The 18,955-nt window shown below is 50.6% G+C and overlaps 1 long non-coding RNA gene across 1 annotated transcript in view; it reads right to left on the minus strand.

Moving 5' to 3' along the window:
• Window positions 1-15,668: 15,668 nt before the first annotated feature.
• Window positions 15,669-18,955, minus strand: part of LOC111738199 — a 12,340-nt gene continuing 9,053 nt past the window's right edge. Inside the window, exon 2 of the long non-coding RNA XR_002779756.1 lies at window positions 15,669-16,276. This is a non-coding gene — a long non-coding RNA (uncharacterized LOC111738199). The remainder of the gene's footprint in view (window positions 16,277-18,955) is intronic.

Below are 18,955 nucleotides of genomic sequence, written 5' to 3' on the forward strand. Positions count from 1 at the left end.
TGGAAGCCACTCTGCTGAGTTTCTGTATGCCAAGAGCTCCAGCCAGCCAGAGGAAGGAGGAGGATGGTGAGAGATGCTCCACCAGGCTCTTCAGCCCACTGCTTCAAGGGAGCAAGGGTTCAAATTCAAGCTTTGGAGGTAGCAGGCCCAAACCTAAAACCTGCCTCTGCACTTGCTGTGTGACCTTAGGAAAATCACTCTACCTTACAGATACTGCTTTCTTCTCTGTAAAATCAAGTAATGCTTTTTACCTCACAGGTTTGCTGTGAGGATAAACAGAACACAAAAAGCATTTAGTTAAGTACCTGATACATTGCGAGTGCCCAAAAAATAATAACTATTATTTTAAAAACTTCCCTTTCTCCTTCTTATTCTCCCCAAAACTGCAATCAGGGACTGACTGACTATAGTATGTCCATCGATCCATCCACCCCATTCTTTTAATTGTTCATTCATTCATTTCAACATTTATTAAGCCAGACAACATGCTAGATCCTAGGAACACAGAGACTAGGAAATCATTAAAGCGAGAACAATATCTGTTCTGATGTTAGCTATTTTCTTAAGCACCTGCTACATGCCAGGTGCTAAGGTAAGCATTTTGTCTTCATTATTGCAATGAATTCTCAGAACAGCCCTAAAACATAAGACCTATAATGAAACTCATTTACTGGTGGTAAAACTGAGGCCCAAGAGGTCAAATAAGTTAGTTGACCAAAGTCACACAAGCAGGAAACGGTGACACTAAGATTCAGTATGCTGCCTCCACTAGTGACTGAATTGGTTTTTTTTTTTTTTTATCATCATCATTGTCATTTTGCCTGACCTCTAGAGGCTTATAGTCAACTGAGAGTCCAGTGGCCTCCCCTCAACCCTTGGACTTACTTGGCAGGAGTCCCGGCATGGCCGCAGACTTGGGCAGAGTTGGGTTCAAATTCAGTTCTGCATCTCTAGGCAAGTTACTTAAACTCCCTGAACCACAGCTTCCACTTCTAGGAAATGAGGTTGGGTGGACATTAAATGAGAAAATATTGAGGAAATGCCCAGCACCTTGCCCAATATAGAAGAGTCGCTTAATAAGTGTTATTCTCTTTATTTCCTCCTTTATCCCTGCCCGTTGGAATCCCTGTCTGGGGCTCATGGGCCTGCACCCTTGCTGACCGACCATGGGTGCAGAAGTCACCACGCTCAGCGACGTGTCTCTCCCGCGGGCGTCATCGCACCGACTACCCCCGCCCCCTCCCCGCCTCCACGAGCTCTGGGAGTGGTTGTTCCCACGGCCGCCGCGCGGGGTCGCCTGGGCCCGGAGTTTTATGTGCGGAGGCAGGGAGGTCCGAGCCGGAGCTGAATCAGGATGTTTTAGGATCACAATGATAATCGATAATAACAATAATAGTACCAGCACCAGATCCACCGGTTACCAATTTAAAAGGCGCAATCGCGTGCTGGGAGGCTGTGGGACTCAAGGGAAGGAGCCAGGCTTAGTTTCAGACCGGGTTCTAATCCAGACCGCTCACTCTCACACTCCGCTCCGTAACCTCGGGCCTCACTGAACCTGATTCCTCAGCTTAAAAATGGGAAACAATAATATAGTTCTTGAGAGGAATAAATGAGCTCCTGGAGGGCTCATTGGAGAGCAACTTGGGAAAGGGCATGTAATGTAATTCTCACCTCTACCCTGTGAGGGAGCTATTTTAAATTCCCTTTACAACTGAGGATCTACCGGGGGACCTTTTCCCAGGCGTCCCTGGGTCTGTCCCTCTCCTAGCACAGCCCAGAGGCCAGTCCAGGAACTCACCCACTAAACCCACCATCCAGCACTGTCACCTCTCTGGAGTTGTCCTTTCATCTTCAGTCCCTCAGGCTCCTCTGGACACTGTCCTTCCATCCCCAGGGACAGGTTCAAGCCAGCCAACTCTAGCTATTCCCCCTCAAACTGAAGGTATTCTCCCTCTTCTTGCCTACTTACCTCTTTCAAAACCCCATCAATCACGTCCTCCAGAAAACCTTTCCCGGGCTCTCTCTCCCTCTCTGGGTCCACAGCCTTTGCACATGCTGTTCCCTCTACCTGGAACACCCTTCCCCTCACCCCTAAAGACTGTTACTTAGGGTACAGGTTAAATATCACTTCTTCCAGGAAGTTCCTTTTCCTTGTGTTCTTCATCTACCCCCATTACATAGTGACATCCCTGAGAGCGGGAACCACACCTACCGAGGGTTCCCTGGTGCCGCAGGGCCCAGTGACTGGAACAAATTGAACGCTCACTAGATGCATGTCCGATGAATGAGTGATCTGACCCATCCGGGTTCACTCACTGAGGTTTCACAACAGCCTCAGCTCAGAATCATAGAAACAGAGGCGCACACTCAGAGGCACAGTCATACTCAGTCACGCACTTGCACAGAGTCAGAAAACAGTCACACACAAGAGCCATGCACAAAGCTGAATCCATCTGTGCTCGTTTCTGCCTCCCTCTGTCTGGATACCTCTAGGTATGCATTCACTCTCATCTTTTATGACTTGAGGTCCCTGATATCAAGTGTTATGTCTCCTTTACGAGCCTGGTAGGCCATAGAAGAGGAGGAATTGCCCCCATCAGACTGGCAATCCCAGAGGTAGTGTTATGTCTCCCCAATTAGTCTGGGGAACTGGGCCAGGGAGTGTCTCCTAGCCTGGGAGTTCTTGGGTTAGGCTGTCTCCCACCAGACTTGGAGCCCGTGGGGCAGGGCTGCATCTTCCCACTAACTAGTCTTGGAGCCCCAAGGACAGAATGGGTCTGAATGAACTGGATACTCCAAGAACAGAGCTGAGCTGGATTTCCCCCATCAGACTGGGCATTCCCATGGGCATGATGTGTCCCTCTGAGCTCTCTCCACCCCTGCCATCTGCCCTCCTCCCACCATGGTATAGTGATTAGGGCTGGGATGGGCCGCCGAGGCTTTGGAAGCAACAGCAAGCCTAATAGCAAACCACACTGCAAGAGGCTGCTCTTGTGGGATCCCCTAGGAGGATGTGGCCTGGCCCAACTCAGTCTGTCCTGGCAACTCATTCATTTGTCTTCGATTCACTCACCAGACCTCTCCAGAACCCCTGGGCCTGGGCCTGCAGCACTCTACCTCTATTATGTTGTTTAATTCTCTCACCAATCGAATCCTGGGAAGTGGGTGTGATCATCACCCCATTTATAGACAAGGAAACTGAGGTTTGGAGAAAAGCAGTGACTTGCCCTAAGTCACATGGCTGGGAAGTAGCGGAGCTGGGTTGGCCACTGTACAGGCTGCCTCCTACCAAGGTTTCAAAAATATTGGGGCAATAAATATGGCAGGTTGCAATAACTGCTCATGAATGTGTGTGTGTGTGTGTGTGTGTGTGTGTGTGTGTGTATTTGTGTCTCACACCCAGGTCTCTGGCTTGAGCCCTACGGTGCTGGCTATGTAGGCAAAGAGGGTGGGAGTGCTTACTGGGGAGACTGGGAACAGTGAAAGGAGCAGGTTGAACAGGCAGCCATCTCGGGCAGAAGGCGAGTCTGGAAACCAGTCTGCCCAGTTCACAGCATGAGCATCTCCTTTCCACTCTGCTCTTGGCACTGGAGTCCTGCATTTGAGTCCCTTCACCATCTGACCCCTTCTGAGCTTCACTTTCCCCACCTGAGAAACAGAGACCTGGAGAGGTCTCATTTGGGATTCCTACACCTTTAAGCCTTTTCCTGTGGAGGGTGAGGCCAGGTGGCAGGTGAGTGAGTTGCCACATCAGTAGGGTGAACTCCGCCCCATCCCTCCCCCAGCTCCGGAGGGAGGTCCCAGAGGCCCCAGAGGATGGTGGGAAGTGGGTGGGGAGAAAGAGCTGAGCCTAGTTGGCTGGAGAACTGGGGATGCCTGCAGGGGTGGGTAAGGAAGACTGTGTGGGTGAGTGTACCTGACCCACCATCTCTGATTGTTCCAGAATATACAGGAGTGTGTATAAAATAAGGGTGTGCCTTTGACTGTGAAGATCTACTCAAGTGTGCAAGCTTGTTGCAAAAATGTGTGAATGTCTCTGAGTATATCTTTGTGTGTGCTTGTGTCTGTGCTGTTGTTCTGGGTGTGCAGGAGTGAGTATAGTTGTGTTGCTGGTCTGTGTGAATGTACTTACGTGTACAGGTGTATGTCTTTGTGTTTGCCCTTCTGTCTGTATGGATCTTGTATACTGGAGCATGTGTTAATGTGTGCTTTTGTGTGACTACACCTGAGTGTAAAAATGTGTATAGATGAGTTTTTGAATGCCTCTGAGTGTGTCTTTGTGTCTGTGGATGACTATGTGGATGTCCCTGAGTGTAAGGAGTGTGTAAATGTGTATGTCCAGAGTGCCTTGTGTGATCACATGGACAAATGTGTACGTGACTGTGTGTTTTGCTAGCAGAGTCTTCTCAGAATAGGTCTGAGCCTTTGCAAGTCCACATCCATTGAGCAGCAATTCCAACTGATTTCTGACTGATGGAGGTATAAAGCCCACCCCACCCTTCAGAAAAGCCCAGCACCATGTTCCCCGCATCCTGGTGATTCACTTCCTCCCCAATACCCCAATCTCTCCCCAATACCCCAATACTGCCTCTTGCCTTAAAGGGCAGTCCTTTTCTTGACCAGTTTGCCCTCTTCCCACCCAAAGGGAGTCTCAGTCCCTTCTTCCAAGCAGCCTTTTATGAATAGAGGTGGGGGACTTAACATTGGCTAAGCATGTTTTATTGTACCCCTACTTGACAAATGAAAACACAAGGCTCAAAGTCCTGCAGTGACCTGCTGCTGGTCACATGGTGGGCATGTGTGTTTGATCCCATGATTCCTACAGCTCAGGACAGGACCTCTGGCATCCTCCAGCCCCTTCAGTGGCCCCAGACGGGGGCTCTGGACCGGGGATGGGGATATTTGAAGAATCCCCCGCCCCAGCCACTTGCTTGGCCCTTCCCATGTTGTCATTTAATTCACTCCAGTCTTGCTCAGAGAGGTGAGGCATCTTGTCTGGTGTTACAGAGTTGAAAGTATCTGAGGATTTGAATCCAGATCTCTCTAGCTCCAGATCTCATGGTCCTAGGGGCAAGGGAAGGTTGGCGGAGGTGGTCAGCCCAGGCCTGACGAGCTGCTATTCCCTTAGAGAAAAGCGGAAAGATAATGAGACATGGATAGAAATGAGAAAAAGTGACTCGAGACAGTTCTCTTGCGGCATCATACCCAGAGCCAAGGTGACACAGATTCACGTGTGCCCCAATAGCTTGATGGGACTTCCTGTTCTGACCAGAGTCTGGCTCCCTGCCCTGGGGCCCCCTCCCTTCCACTGAAGGGTTGGGGACAACATGACTAAATGGGCCCAGGCTTGAGCAACCACCCCACTGGCTGGTCACAAATATTTGAGATTCCACCATCCACTGACCGCGGTCCCCTTCCAAGCTCTTCTTTTAGATCGGACTCCAGGCTTGTTCCACCCACTGTCTCATTTCATTCTCTCGACATCCTCTGACACAATAAGCTTTCCTCTCATATTTCTTATGAGGAAACTGAGGCTTTGAGATGCAGCTATCTGGCAAAAGCAGGACTTAAATCTCATCTTTGGACTTCAAGTCCAGGGCTCCTGCTGCCATCTGTGGCTCCCTCTGGATCCCACTGTGGGCTTCTGCTGGAAGGAGGCCAGACAGGCAGGGTTCGTTTGGTTATTTGGGTGACAAGGACCAGAAAAACACTCACCCAAGTGCTTCAGGAGACAGAGCTCGTTGTGAGGTTCCGTGGGGAAGTAAGAAAGACAGAGAGGGTGCCCCTCAACTCCAGGCCTCACAGCATCCCCACAGATGTTTGGGAAGCAGAACAGCTCCACTCAACTGGATGTCTCACCTTGGCCACGGCTGTGGGCGCCTGATGCTTCCAAGTCTGTTGCTTAGTGGTCGCAGAGGCTAGGTCAGTCCGGGCCTTCACTTCTGTTCTTCCTGCATGATCTGCCTGCCTAGCATCCTTGCTGTGCTTGGCTCTCGTAGTCTCCTGTCCCTGCTCACAGCTTTCTCTGTGTCGCTCCCTAACTCCTCAAAAGAGGATCTACTTGGTTCAGTAAATCTGATTCCTGGAGGGCAGTTTCTAGCTAGACCATGTCACGGACCACTGGCCAATTGAGTGAGGGCCAGGCCAACCTCTGGTCCAGTCGGAGGCAGGGCAGTTTGGTCACTCGGTTCAGAGTATGGTAACCTAAGAAACCATTAGAATGAACTGTGGGTAAGGCAGGCACTTAGAGCATAAACAGCTCCATGGAACCTAGACTCTGATTTTAGCCACCTCTATGAAGTTGGGGACAGTGTCTTTTCATCTCCTTGCCCTTGTGCCCAACACAGGGCTGGCAGAGTTAAGTTGCAGTGACTATGTTAGTGGACAACTGAGTGATGTCAGCACAGGAGCTGTGGGGCTCTGAGGAAGGCTGTGGCTGTGCAATGGGGCCTGTGATTCCTGGTTGAAGGCACTCCAGGATTACTGTCACCTTGAACCTCCCTGCTTCTGCACCTGTGGGCTTGGGTTTCCCTCACATGGGTCTGCTTTTCTGTGTCCTGGAGATGCCTGGAACAGCTGGCGGCCACCTCTGCTATTCTAGATTCAGGGGTGTGAGCACACGCCCTCTTTCTGCTTGCAGGTTTGACTGAACATCCCTGACCCTGGAACTCACAGCCTCTTTCCTTTGCTCCCTTGCTGCCTGGGTGTCCTGTTTCTGGCCTCCATGGGTGGCCCTGCCTGACCCTGTCCTGGCCTGAGGGGCCGGGTGGGGGGTGGAAGGGGTGTGCACAGTGCAGCTCTTGTTCCAGGGATCAGGGTGGGACCAATGCCTGCTCTCGTGTTCCAGCCCCTGGCTTGAGTCTTGGCAGGCCAAAGGGGGGAGCTGCCTCTCTGCCTGCGGCGTCTTCTCAACATCCGTTCCACTGGCAGAGCAGGCCCAGAGCCACCGTGGAAGCTGATCAAGAAGGGCCTTAGCTGGGCTCTCCTTCCAGGCTACTATTGATCCCTTTGCCTCCGGCTCCTCCACCTCATGACCTGTGCTCTAGACCATGATGAAGACAAGGCTGTGGCTGATATGGCTATGGCTAGAGACTGGGTGGACACGACACTGGTCTCAGGGCTGTAGGTTCAAGTGCCTCATCTGAGAACTGGAGGTTTCCCAACAAGGCTTGATTAAGGAGATAGAAAATCAGTGAAGGGGATGGGGGCTCAGTGAGGGAAATGGGGCTCTGCGGAGGGATGAGGGCTGTGAGTGGGCCCCTGGAAGCCAGTGAGCGGGAGGTCTGGCCTGGGGTCATGAGGGTAAGGGAGCCTTTCCTGGGTTTTATTTCCTAGGAGTTTCCTCCCATCTCCAGGGTCCTGCAGGCTGGGGTCAGCTTCCAGGAAGGCATTGGGAATCTTGGAATGGCTCTATCCAGGGACGAATGCCCCATTTGTCCCTCAGGTCATAACCCTTGGCAAGCCTCCAGGACTGGGATGGGGAGAAAGGGTTGGGCAGTGGGGCCACACCTCAGATTCTTCCTCCTCCGTGAACTCCCTCCCTCCAGCCCCATCCTCAGCATCCTCATCACTGAACCCCCACCTCTTTCACGGAGAATCTCCTCCTTGACTGAGCCCACTCCCATCCCTACAGAGTACCTAGCTCTGTCTGGGTCTCTGTCTCCTTATTGAGCCCAGGTCCCCTCACAGAGCTCTCATGCTACTTTCCTGCCTGCAGGGAGGACTGTCTTGACCCTGGACCCATCCACTCAGGCTAAGCCAAGGACCTATTGCCCAAAGAACTGCAGGGGCTGCTAATGAGAGAGGAGGTACTCATTTGTATTCATTTGCATGGGACCATTTAATATCCAAACGTCCTCGCTTGGGCTGGTAAAGAATAGCCGGCCAGTGTGCACACTATTTGTATATTTCCTTTTAGTGAGGAAAACACTCAAACCCTCCCCCCTCCCCAGCTCTCCTGTTTGGATCCTGACTCCAGGAGAACCTGAGCTGGGCTCTGTAGAGAAGGTACAACAGTCAGAATGTTAAATAGGAGCTAGTTTGGGTATTAGACCCCAGAAGTATGCTGAGGACAGGCCTGAGGTGGGAGAGGAGGCCAGGAGTCCCTTCCCATTCCCCAGAGGAAGCCAGGATCTGGAACAGGGAGTAGAATGAGAAGGTGAAAAGGTTCTTCGAATGTTAAAATCTGAAGTGGTTCTTAGGGATTTCTTAGACTCTACCCGGTGGCTATACACAGGATAAACATACTACTGATACTCCTTTTCTGCATCCATGACAGACATGATTAATTGATTATGGCACTCTGAGCCCAGAGCCACTTCATCCGAGGCAGCAATTGGCATGTGAAATTAAATCTGTTTGTCTTCCCTGATTAGTTCAACCCTTTCCTTTCCAGACAGGGAACTAAGGTCCAGCAAGGATGAAGAAAATGCAGATTATATCCACCTCCAGCACAGCCTGCTCTGCCTGGAAGCACATGGGTTTTTCCTCTGGAGGATGAGGGAGGGCAGTTCTACTCTGTGCAAGAAAATCATTACAAGAAGGTCCTCCTGGGTGGAATAACAGGTGATTTTTATTTATGACTTGGTGCTTTTCTGCATTTCGCAGGTTCTCTTCAAACATGAATTTATTTCGTAATCAGAAATCCCTCAATAATAATACTAGCTGTCTTTTTATTTTATTTTATTTTAACACAAACTGGTATCCGTTTTAGGTGTTATCTAAATCAACCCTGACAACCATTCTGGAAGGGGAGTGGTGTTATTGTTATTCTCATTTTAAAGAAGAAAAAACCAAGCCTTAGAGGAGTCCAGAAATTTGCCCCAAGGTCACACAGCAACTGGCACAGTTGTGACTCTAGCCACATTAAAGACAGTTAAATCAATCAAAATTTAATATCAGGGATGGTCTGGGTCTATGGAAGAATGTTGATTTGTGTGATCTGTATAATATATATGAGAAGCCCCATTTGGGAAATGACTTGCCCACTGTCACACTGGATATTGTAGGAGAAAACAGCCTGGGCCCCAGAGAAAGCTGCTGAACTGCCTGAGGAGAGAACAGAGGCCTGGCATGATCCCCCTACCTCTCCCCAGGACCTGGACACCTCCCTCTGCTCAGGACAATAGGAACATTGTGCCCCACAGCATGTAGGATGGCAGGCCACCTCCTGCCAAGGCCCCTGCTCTTCCTCTCAGCATGGAGGGGAGAGGAGAGAATGAAAGATGCTGAGGAAGGCTGTAGGGGTGGCTCAGAGCTGAGCCAACAACAATAGGGGCAGAGCAGTGGGTAGGAGAAAGGGAGAGTCCTCACTCCGCTGGGATTTTGGAAACAGACCATTGTCGCAGCAGCACGGGCTGAGCGCTTGCCCGACCCAGCTTTTGCAGTCGTCTCTCCCTGGTATATGCCTGAACCCCTCAGCCCCTTTGTCCACTGTCTCCAAATACCACCCCCTCCTATGTGCCCAGAGCATGGGATGGGGACACCTATGGACTAGTTCCCAAATCTGTGTGACCTTGCCCAAGCCACTTGTCTCTCTGAGTTTCTTCACCTGTGAAATGTAGGTAACAAACCCTACTTTTTTAGGGCTGTTCCGAGCATTAAAGGCAATCATAGAAGTAAAGGACCCCAGCTGGAGTAGGTGAAGCAGCCCAGCATATTCTGGTTGTTAATATGACAGGGCCTCTCCTCTCCCAGCCTGCCCCACACAGCTGGTAACGTGAGGACTGGCCAGGAGAGCTTGTGGGGGAGGAGCCCTCTTCCTTCCTGCCCCTTCCAGCTGGGTATCAAGATCTGAGACCAGATGTGTGGCTGAGTGACTCAGCCCTTTCCTGCCTGGAAACTCCTCCCTGCCTGCCTCACCAGGCTGGGCCAAGGAGGGTGAGACAGCAGATTGAAGGTGGAGGGTTGTTCGCCCTGAACAAGCCCTAGGGAGCTGTAGGGGGCAGGTGGGGGAGGGAGAGGAAAGGGGGAACGAAGGTAGCCCGCTTGGCTTGCAAGATGGGGATGGGATAGAGGAGGGTCTGTCAAAGAAGAGATTGAGGGTGTCCTTGAGTCGAGTCATAGTCACACTGACTCAACCTAAAATGCTCAACTGCTCACCCCTCCTCCTCCCACCTGCTCTCATTCCTTCCTCAATATTTCCAGGCCAGCCCAAGCCCACTTGCCCCGCCTTCCTAGGCCCGCATTCCCACTGGGTACTCCCTTCCTTCCCTGTTTTCTCCTCTTCCCAGCCAGCCACTTCCACTTCCTCATCTCTCACTTAGCAGGTCCTGTTACTGAATCCTCAAAGGCATGGAAGCAGCTCTCTGGAAGTTTACCTCTTAGTTGCCAAATCCCCCACCCAACCCAGCTTGAACTCTCAGGGACAGGAGGCGCTGCTGCCCAAGCCCTTCTTGGAGCTCTTTTCTTGGACTCAAACACCACCCTGCTGGTTCCCTTTCTAGCTCTTGGCAGTTAATTCCCCCTCTGATTTCAGCTTCCTCTCTTCCCCTTAAAGGTACATGTTCTATAATCTCAGTTCTTTGTAGTCTAGGTATGGAGGAGGGATTATGTGCATGGACTTTGATCTCATAGAGACCTGGGTTCAAATCCTGACTCTGCCATTTATTAGCTGTGGAACTTTGGAGAATTTAATTTACTTCTGTGAGCCTCAACTTCCTCCTCCATCAAATGGGTTGATATTATGCACCTCCTAGGGATCCGATGGGATAATGCACAGAAAGCATTCACCATTGGGTCTGGCACACAGTAAGTTGCTGTTAATATCCTTTCTCACTGGTCGGTTATCCTGCCAGCCCCGCCCCTAACTCCTACCTACGGGGCATGTCCAGTTGGTTGTCCCAGTGGCACCTCAGACTGCGAATGGCCAAAAGTAAAATTCCAATCCTTCTCTTTCCTCCCCAAACACTAGCTCCTCTTCTTGATGCCCTATTTCTGTTATTGCCCCCACCCCCGCATTCTTCCATCAGGCCCAGCACCCACAAATGTCATTTATTTGTTCAACAAGTACTTACTGAGAATGCGAAGCTACGTGCAGGGAAGGCAGAGTTAAAAAATAATCGTTAAGGAGCTCATAGTCTGGTGTGGGAGACAAACAATGGAATATAATAAGATAATTGCTCTATTAGAGGTTTGTATGGAGGAAGTCAACTCAGGAAGCCTTCCTAGAGAAGGTAGCATTTGGATTGGCACTTGTAGGCTGAGTAGGAGCTTGAAAGGTGAACAAGTCAGGGAGAGCCCAGGAATCAGCCAAGGGCAAAGGTACAGCGGTGTGAGGTATTAGAGGGCAGAGACTGGCCCAGTCCTCAGAGCTAGAAGCTCGCATTTGTGTTTTAGAGAGCTCCCTGCTGGGGGTGGGCGTGGGGGTGGGGGTGGGAGGAGGAGCGGAAATAGCAATGAGACCCAGAAGGAGGATTGGAGTCCAAAAGTTTACTCCTGCTTTGCCGTGTGTGCAGGCTGTGCAACCTGGGGAAAGTCACTTGACCTCACTGAGCTACCATCCCTCATCTGTCAAATGGAGATAATAATAGGCACCCGAGAGGATGTTGGGGAGGGCTGAATGAGCTAATGGACGGGAAAGTGCTGGACAAATGTGAACTGTTGTTATTGTAGACAATCGGGCAGGGCAGGCTGTGGTCTAGCCACAACCCCACCTCAAAAATGGCCTCCTCTAGTCTCCTCTGAGCCAGGCCCACATCCTCCCTGCTGGGGGTTGGGGTGCAGGATGCAGGGGAAGGATGCCTTACTCTGGATCCTGGCTCACTGACTGTGTGAGCTGGGACCAGTGTCTTCCTCCCTCTGAGCCTCATTTCTCCAACTGCAAAACTAGAGCTGAAAATCCAACCAGTAAGGCTACTGGGAGGATTCCTGTGACACCTGGTAGGTGATCATTAACAGCAAACAGTTCCCTGTTCTATGCTCCTTGGTCTCCTCCTCCAGGACCTGGCACCAAGCTGAGCAGAGTGGGAAATGGTAAATATTTAATAACAGATTGGCTGAGAGCTCCTGACTGAAGGGACATGTGGAGGAGCCAAAGGACACCTGCTCCTCCAGCAGGGTCTGCTGGGCTCCAGGGTCACCACAGCCAGATCTGGAAGGAACTTTTGCCTTTAGTGACTTCCTGGGGAATCCCAGCTAAACAGGGCCCCTCCCAGTATACTCCATTTCCCTAACACATCTGTCCTATCCTCTCTTATTCTGTCACTCAGAAGGGCAGCAAGTGGATTGGTACCCGATTAAACAAACATTCACTGAGCTCCTCCTCACTATGCCAAGCTTGGGTGTGCTTGGCATAGTGAGGAGGAGCTGAAGGAGGCACCAGAGTCAGAGCTGAAGGAGGCCAGTCTCTGTTCTCTAGGGCGGCTAACTTTAGCTTCTGGGAGAGCGATGGAAACATGTGAGCTATAATGCGATTGTATGTGGCTTGGCCAAAGACTGATCTATGAAAAAAAATCAGACCTTTAGGAAGGGACTTAACCTCTCTGGGCCTCCATTTAACCATCCACAAAATGGGGACAATCTCTTTAGGGTTGTTGTAAGAATAAGGGAGAAGATCTGGTCAGTCTACCAGTGGAGATGCCACGATGGTGTTGATTATAAGTGCTGTGGTGGACGTCTCCTGGACAAATTCTGTAGGGTTGGGGTGGGGAGTGGAGGCAGGGAGGGATTCTGCATGGAGAAGTAAGGGAAGGCTCAGGAGCACTGGAGCTGGTTCTAAAGGAGAAGCGCTTTGCCAAATGGAAAAATGGGGAGAGGCAGGTCAGGTCAGAGAGTGAAGGGCTCTATGTGTCCAAGAGGCTGGGATTTATCCTGGAGATAACAGGAAGGAATTTAAGCAGTGGAAGGACAAGGTTCCCTCCGGGGCATGTAGAGAAGGGATTGAAGGGGGGGTGGGGAGGAGGGGTTAGGAGACTGGAGGACACTGATATAACAGGCTTGGGGGTTGGAGCTCTGCACTTAGTCAGTCACCTGCTAGGTACTCGCCTAAAGTCAAAGATTCAAAGGTTCTCATCCCAGGAATACCCTGCCCCTTAACAGGGATTTACAGAAACAAAACCTTTAGCCAGGGTAGCCACCCAAGGGACCCAGAGCAGTCAGGCAGAGAGCTCCCTGAGCCTCCCCTCCTCTCTAGCCCAGAGGTGCAGCCCCTCCCCCTGCCCCTGCGCCTCCCTTTTGTGAATTTGTGTCTGTGGTTGGCTATGGGCTGAGACAGCAGAAAGAGTTTTTCGGAGTGAGCCAGGGCGAAATCCAAATCCTGATTCTTCTACTAACTAGCTGCATGACCTTGGTCAAATTTCTTAATTTCTCTGAGTTGGTTTTGTAGAAAATGTGCATCTGAGAATGTGTGCATTTGTGTATCTCTGTGTGTCTGTGTATCAGCTTGTCTGTGTATAATTGTGTGTGTATGTGTGTGTGTGGTGCATCTGTGCATAAGTTTGTGTTTCAGTATGTTTCTATATTTGTGTGTTTAGATGTGTTTAGATGTCAGTCTGTCTTAGTGTACCTGTTTACAGTTATCTAGATGTGTCAATGTGTATCTGGGTTTGTGTTTTGCTATATGTAGCTTTGTATCCACATTTGTCAGTGTGAACTGCTGTTCCTGTAGTTGTGTCAACTTGTGTGTATCTCAGCGTGTTTGTGTAGGCGGGGTGGGGGTGTCTCCGAGAATCCACATCCAGCTGTTTCCCTCTGATCATGGGCAGGGAGCTCTGCCCACACATCTTCACCCTTCCTCCAGCTTCCCAAGGCCCTGAATGTGGATGTTTCCCTCCTAGCCGTGCCCTTGGGCACAGGGCCAGACTTGCTGCCCAGGACTAGTGGACTGGGTATCTGCAAACACCTTGAGGGCCCCACCCAGCAGCCCCCTACACAAAGCCTTATCAGCTGGCAGGCCCAGGCTGGTCATCCTCCTGTTTGGGGGGTGAGAACTGAGCACTCCTTGGAGAGCAGTGGGCCCTGTGGATCTTGGGGTCAGGAAATTCCTGCTCTCTCAGCCTAGGTCAGTGTCCATCTGGCTCGGCTATTTGAGCTTGTCAGATGCAGCCAGACAGTTGGGAAACAAAGCATGTCTCCATGACAACCCACCTCCGCCTTAGAACTTGGGCAGTTCAGTGGTTTTGTGGCCCCTTCTTCAGGCCCAGCGCTGGAAAGGGTGTGGATGGTGAGGATGAGTAATGAAGCTCTGCATATATGCACTATATCCCACCCCCAACACCCAACACACTCAAATACCTCCGCACACACATTCCTTTCTTAGGTGAAATCATCAGATGTTCAGATGGAGAAACCGGTGCCCAGAGAGGGCAAGTATTTTACCCAAGGACACCCAGCAAGTTAGTGGCAGGACTGAGATGACAAGCCATTAAGCTGGGCTGGCTGGATAACTCATGTCTGTGCAGACCTCAAAACAAAGCTTCTCCTGACATTTCTACCAAGTTGTTAAAACTCTTACCATTTGCCCCTGCATGTCGATGAAATGCAGTATTTTCTAATTACTATCTGCCACAGAAGTAAATTAAATGCTGGTTCTCAGTTAAAACCATAACCATCACCTATACCTTAGGGTTTCAAATTTTTCGTCCATCAGAATGTCATCACCGTTCTCACCAAGATTTACTTTGTAAAGGTTACAAGTTTTGAGTTACAAAATAATTTTGTACTTATAAAAACATTCCTTTTGTTTATTTTATCTCAGATAAAATTTGGGTAGCTTTTGTTTGAGGGGGAAAACATAAGTTTTCCAATGCTAAAAGGAAGTTTGAAAACCATCTTTCTATACTGGGAACAGCTAGGAAAGTGACAATCTGATCACATAACAGCTGGTCAGTCTGGAAGCCTGGAGCACAGAGCTGGTGCTCAGGAGATAATTGCTGAACGGATGAAGGGAATCAGGATTCGTTTCATACTGGAAGCCGGGCAGAGGCGACAGCTACTTTTCCTTTCTCTCTTGTTTCTTTCCCTGCTCTCACCTCTTCCCCCTCCTCTCATATCTTTCCTCCCTCAGCCTCCTAAGAGCTGGGATCGACTCTGAACTGGGAGCCCATAAGACTCCACTGATTCCAGCCACATACCCCTAACACCTTGGGGTTATCTCACCTCTCAACCCAGCAGGGAAAATGGGTGGAATTAGGCTTGGGGCCTGGTTCTAAGAGATGCTGGGAGGATCAAAGAAGATCTTAGCAGGGAGGTTGTTTGAAATGTTTACACACTGCCATAGAAGTTAGGAGCCACACAGTAGGGGATACAGAAATGTCCACTGTGGGAATGAGACCTGCAGGATTCTCCCCTCACCCCCACCCCTAGGCTAGGAAGGAGAGAGGGGGAGGGCATCTGATGCAAGGAGCCCCTTTCAATCTTCTCTTCCCATTAAAAAAGTGTCAAAGGGTAGATTATTAGATTTCATTCTAAAACAAGAATCCTTTTAAGAATCTGGTTAAAGCTGTTTGGACTCTTTCCCCAGATCAACATATGTAAGTGCATTCAAAGTTAAGCAGAACATTTTGGGAGATTTCTGGAGGCCCAGCAGTGACCTCAAGATAAATACTCCCCTTCTCCAGGGTCTTAACTGCCAACTCTTGAAAGCAGCTTGGGTGGAGTGGGGTGGAGAAGGGTACCTGGCACAAAGCAGGTGCTCGATTAGGAAACATACACATATACACAAACACACACATGAACACAAGTCAGTTTTAAGTTCCACTTCTGTCCAGAGATATCTGTGTGACTGTTTGGCAAGTCACTCCACCTCTCTTAGGCTTTCTTATCCATGGAATAGGAATACTATTATTAATCTCTCACCTTCAACTTTGCAGAATTGCCCCACCCTCCACTACTGGCTCCTCCAATTGGTCTAAGCACTGAGGGAAGCCACAGGAGCTCCCAACGTTGGCTGTGTGATTAGCAGGCTCTTTCTCTTCCTGGTGTCTCTGTATAATGAAGGAGACCCAGCCAAACTTTGGCCTGGCTGCCCAGGCTGGAGTCTGTGGCGGGGGAGGCCATGTTCAGCAGGGGACAAAGCTGGAGCCTGTGGGAGGCAGGTCTCCCAAGGTGGAGGGTGGGGGAGGGCTAGATGTGTGTGAGGGCAATATGGGGTAGTCTTGGGTTTTCCAAAATCATAAGGCCTGGAGGCTGCTGTCCCAAGTCTGGTTATTGCTGGTTCTTCTCTGGGGACAGGTTGGCACTTCCTGCCTGGTCAGGTGATGGCCTGGCTCCAGGATGGACTTTGGGCCCTGGTGACAGGAGCTGCTGGGAAGTCAGTTTCCTTAGCTGTCCATAGGGCCTGCAAAGAAATGTAGCTGAGCTGAGCAATCATGAATCCAGAGAGCAGGGTTGTAGGCTAGCCTGTCCCAGGTTAGCCCTCTTTTGGTGTCTTAGAAGCATGTCTGTCCATTAGGCCAGGGGACAAGAGGGAAAGCTGGGGTCTGAGGGTGGTCTAGGTTGGAGGTGGGAGGTGAGAATGTCTGGGCGTTGGAGTTAGGAATGGTGAAAAGAATATAACACTGACCTCTTCCCATTCCCCACCTTCTTCTCCTCTTCTCCAAATCAGGGGACCTAATTCTATGGGTTGACTTATGCAGATTCTGGTTTGAGGGGAGCCTTTGCTGAAGAATTATGTGAGCCATTGGCAGGACCAACTTCATGGGTATAGTTGCACATTGTCTTGCTCTCAGAAGGGCCCTATCCTTGGTTGAATGCTTTGCTGTTGTTCTCTTGAAATTTTTAATACTTTGAACAAAAGGCCCTGCATTTTCATTTCGCAGTGGGCTCTGCAAACTAGGTAGCCATCCTGGCCAGTGGGAAGAAGGTTGGTGGGGGCCAAGACTAACCAATATTCCTCTCCGGATCATCCCTTCCACAAGCCAGAGTATATTTGCCTTCCTCTCTCCTCCCTGCCTAATGCATCCAGACTATGCAAAAGGCCAAAGCCCTGCACACTGCTCTCTCCAAATCTCAGCCTTACCTATGACACTTTTCCTTTGATACACACCAACTGAGAGAGAGGCAGGGTCCTTAGGGCTAGGGCTGGGCTGGGCAGAGAGCACCATGAGGACAGGGTCCAGTGTGATTCCTGTGCATGACAGTGCTTGATCCAGAATGGGTGTTCTGGGATTGTGGACTGGATCTGAATGAATGGCAGTTAGAAGGGAAACTGAGGCCCAGCAAGGACAGCGATACGCCCCAGGACCCTCAGATGAGGAAAATGTCTGTAATGGCCCAGGTTTGCCATAACTGAGCCCCTGGGGACACTCGGGGGCAAAGGCAGGTTAGGGAGGTCACATTCTGCACTCTAATCATCTTTTAGTATTACAGAGAATGTTGTCTACACTGTGCCAGGGCTGACTAAACTGGCTGCCTCAGACAAACGGTTCTTTGCCCTTATGGAGACCAAGACCAGGGAGGAAGCTATATAACGAGGATCAGGTTGGTTGACAAAGACAAACTCTAACTGGTATGGTGATCATGATGCCTTTCAAGGGACCCAGAGAGAGAGTCCAAGACTGCTGAACCCACACATGGCCCCTAGGGAAATTTCTAGCCTCTGGGGACCAGGCCAAGACAAGACCCAGATTGTGGGTCTTGGCTTCCCCACTGCTGACCACTTCTGGGCTCTTGGGCAACCCCTGTCCCCTCCTGGCCTCAGTTTTCCTTCTGTACTATGGAGGTAATACGCCCTTCCCTGTTTCCCTCCTAGCTTATTGTGGGATCAGATGATATAAAAGTGCTTGGTCAGCTATAATAAAGAGCCAGAGGCCTGGAGGAAATGAGCACAGCACTTTCATGATTGTTAAAGGCTTTCTTCCCTAGCAGCTTCCCCAGTTACTTCTCATCTACAGAGGATCTCAGAGCACCTTGTAAGCTGTGAGTTTATCAAGCCCCAGTTCAGCCCTAATCAGTGTTGAGCACCTCAGAGGGAAATCTAGACTCAGGCAGGGATGCCTTGGGGCCTCACAACCTAGGCCAAGGGTAAACTGAGGCAGGGTGGGTGGGAGGAGGCGGGAGGTAGACAGGGTAAAGGGCGTTAAATATGTGGTGAGAGAAAGAAACCTAACTATGGGAGGTGAACATACAGTGTAAATATATATATGCGTTACTGTTAAAGTATACAGCTGAAACTTATTGGATTCCGTTAACCAATATCACCATAAAAATAAATTAATAAAAAAAATAATAAACTTTTATGTCAGAAAAGAAAACAAACAAACAAACAAACAAACAAACAAACAAACAAAACAAAAGAAAACGTAGGCAGGGCTCTCCTCATCCTAGCTGCCCAAAGGTGAAGCAGGAACCCAGGAGGCCTGGGACCCAGGTACACACTCAGGATTGTTGGTAGTTGGGGGAAGGGGTGCTGAGGGAGGGAAAAGCAGCAAAGAAGACGCGACTCCTAACAACCAGATTGGGAAAGGAAAGCTCTCCTCTCCCAATCTGGTTGTTAGGAGTCGCGTCTTCTTTGGTAGGTCACAGGCCTCAGGCGTGGCTGAACCTTGTCTGTAGAGCACAACCTCCAATACTGTCCCGGTCCTGGAAAGAATTCTCAGAATTCCCTTATTCCAGGTAGAGAATTCCATAATCCCCCATCTCTGCCTGGATCAAACTCAGGGTACCAGCTCTCTTGGGGTCCTGCCCCAGCATTTCTCTTCCCCTTCCCTGAGCGCCCTCCTCTTCCAACCGCTGCCAGGGCCTCCCTCTAGCTAACCGAGTACCCTTTGGTGGCTCTGCCGGGACAGAACCTCAGTACCGCCCCCTCCGGACCCGCCCCGCGACCCCGCCCTCTCGGTCCCGGGCAGTCCACGCGACTCCGGGGGCTCTGGGCCACCGGCTTTCGGCCTCCCTAGCCCAGAAGCGCCCAGGCCGTAGCAGCGGGACCGCGGGTGGCGGGGAGGGGCAGCAGGCAGCGCCGCTCCCGCCCCGCGGCCGCTCCCTCTCCGGGCTCCTTCCCTCCGAGCGGCCCCGCGCC

The sequence above is a fragment of the Pteropus vampyrus genome, unplaced genomic scaffold (genome assembly GCF_000151845.1).
Source record: "Pteropus vampyrus isolate Shadow unplaced genomic scaffold, Pvam_2.0 Scaffold36, whole genome shotgun sequence".
NCBI classification, from domain to species: domain Eukaryota; kingdom Metazoa; phylum Chordata; class Mammalia; order Chiroptera; family Pteropodidae; genus Pteropus; species Pteropus vampyrus.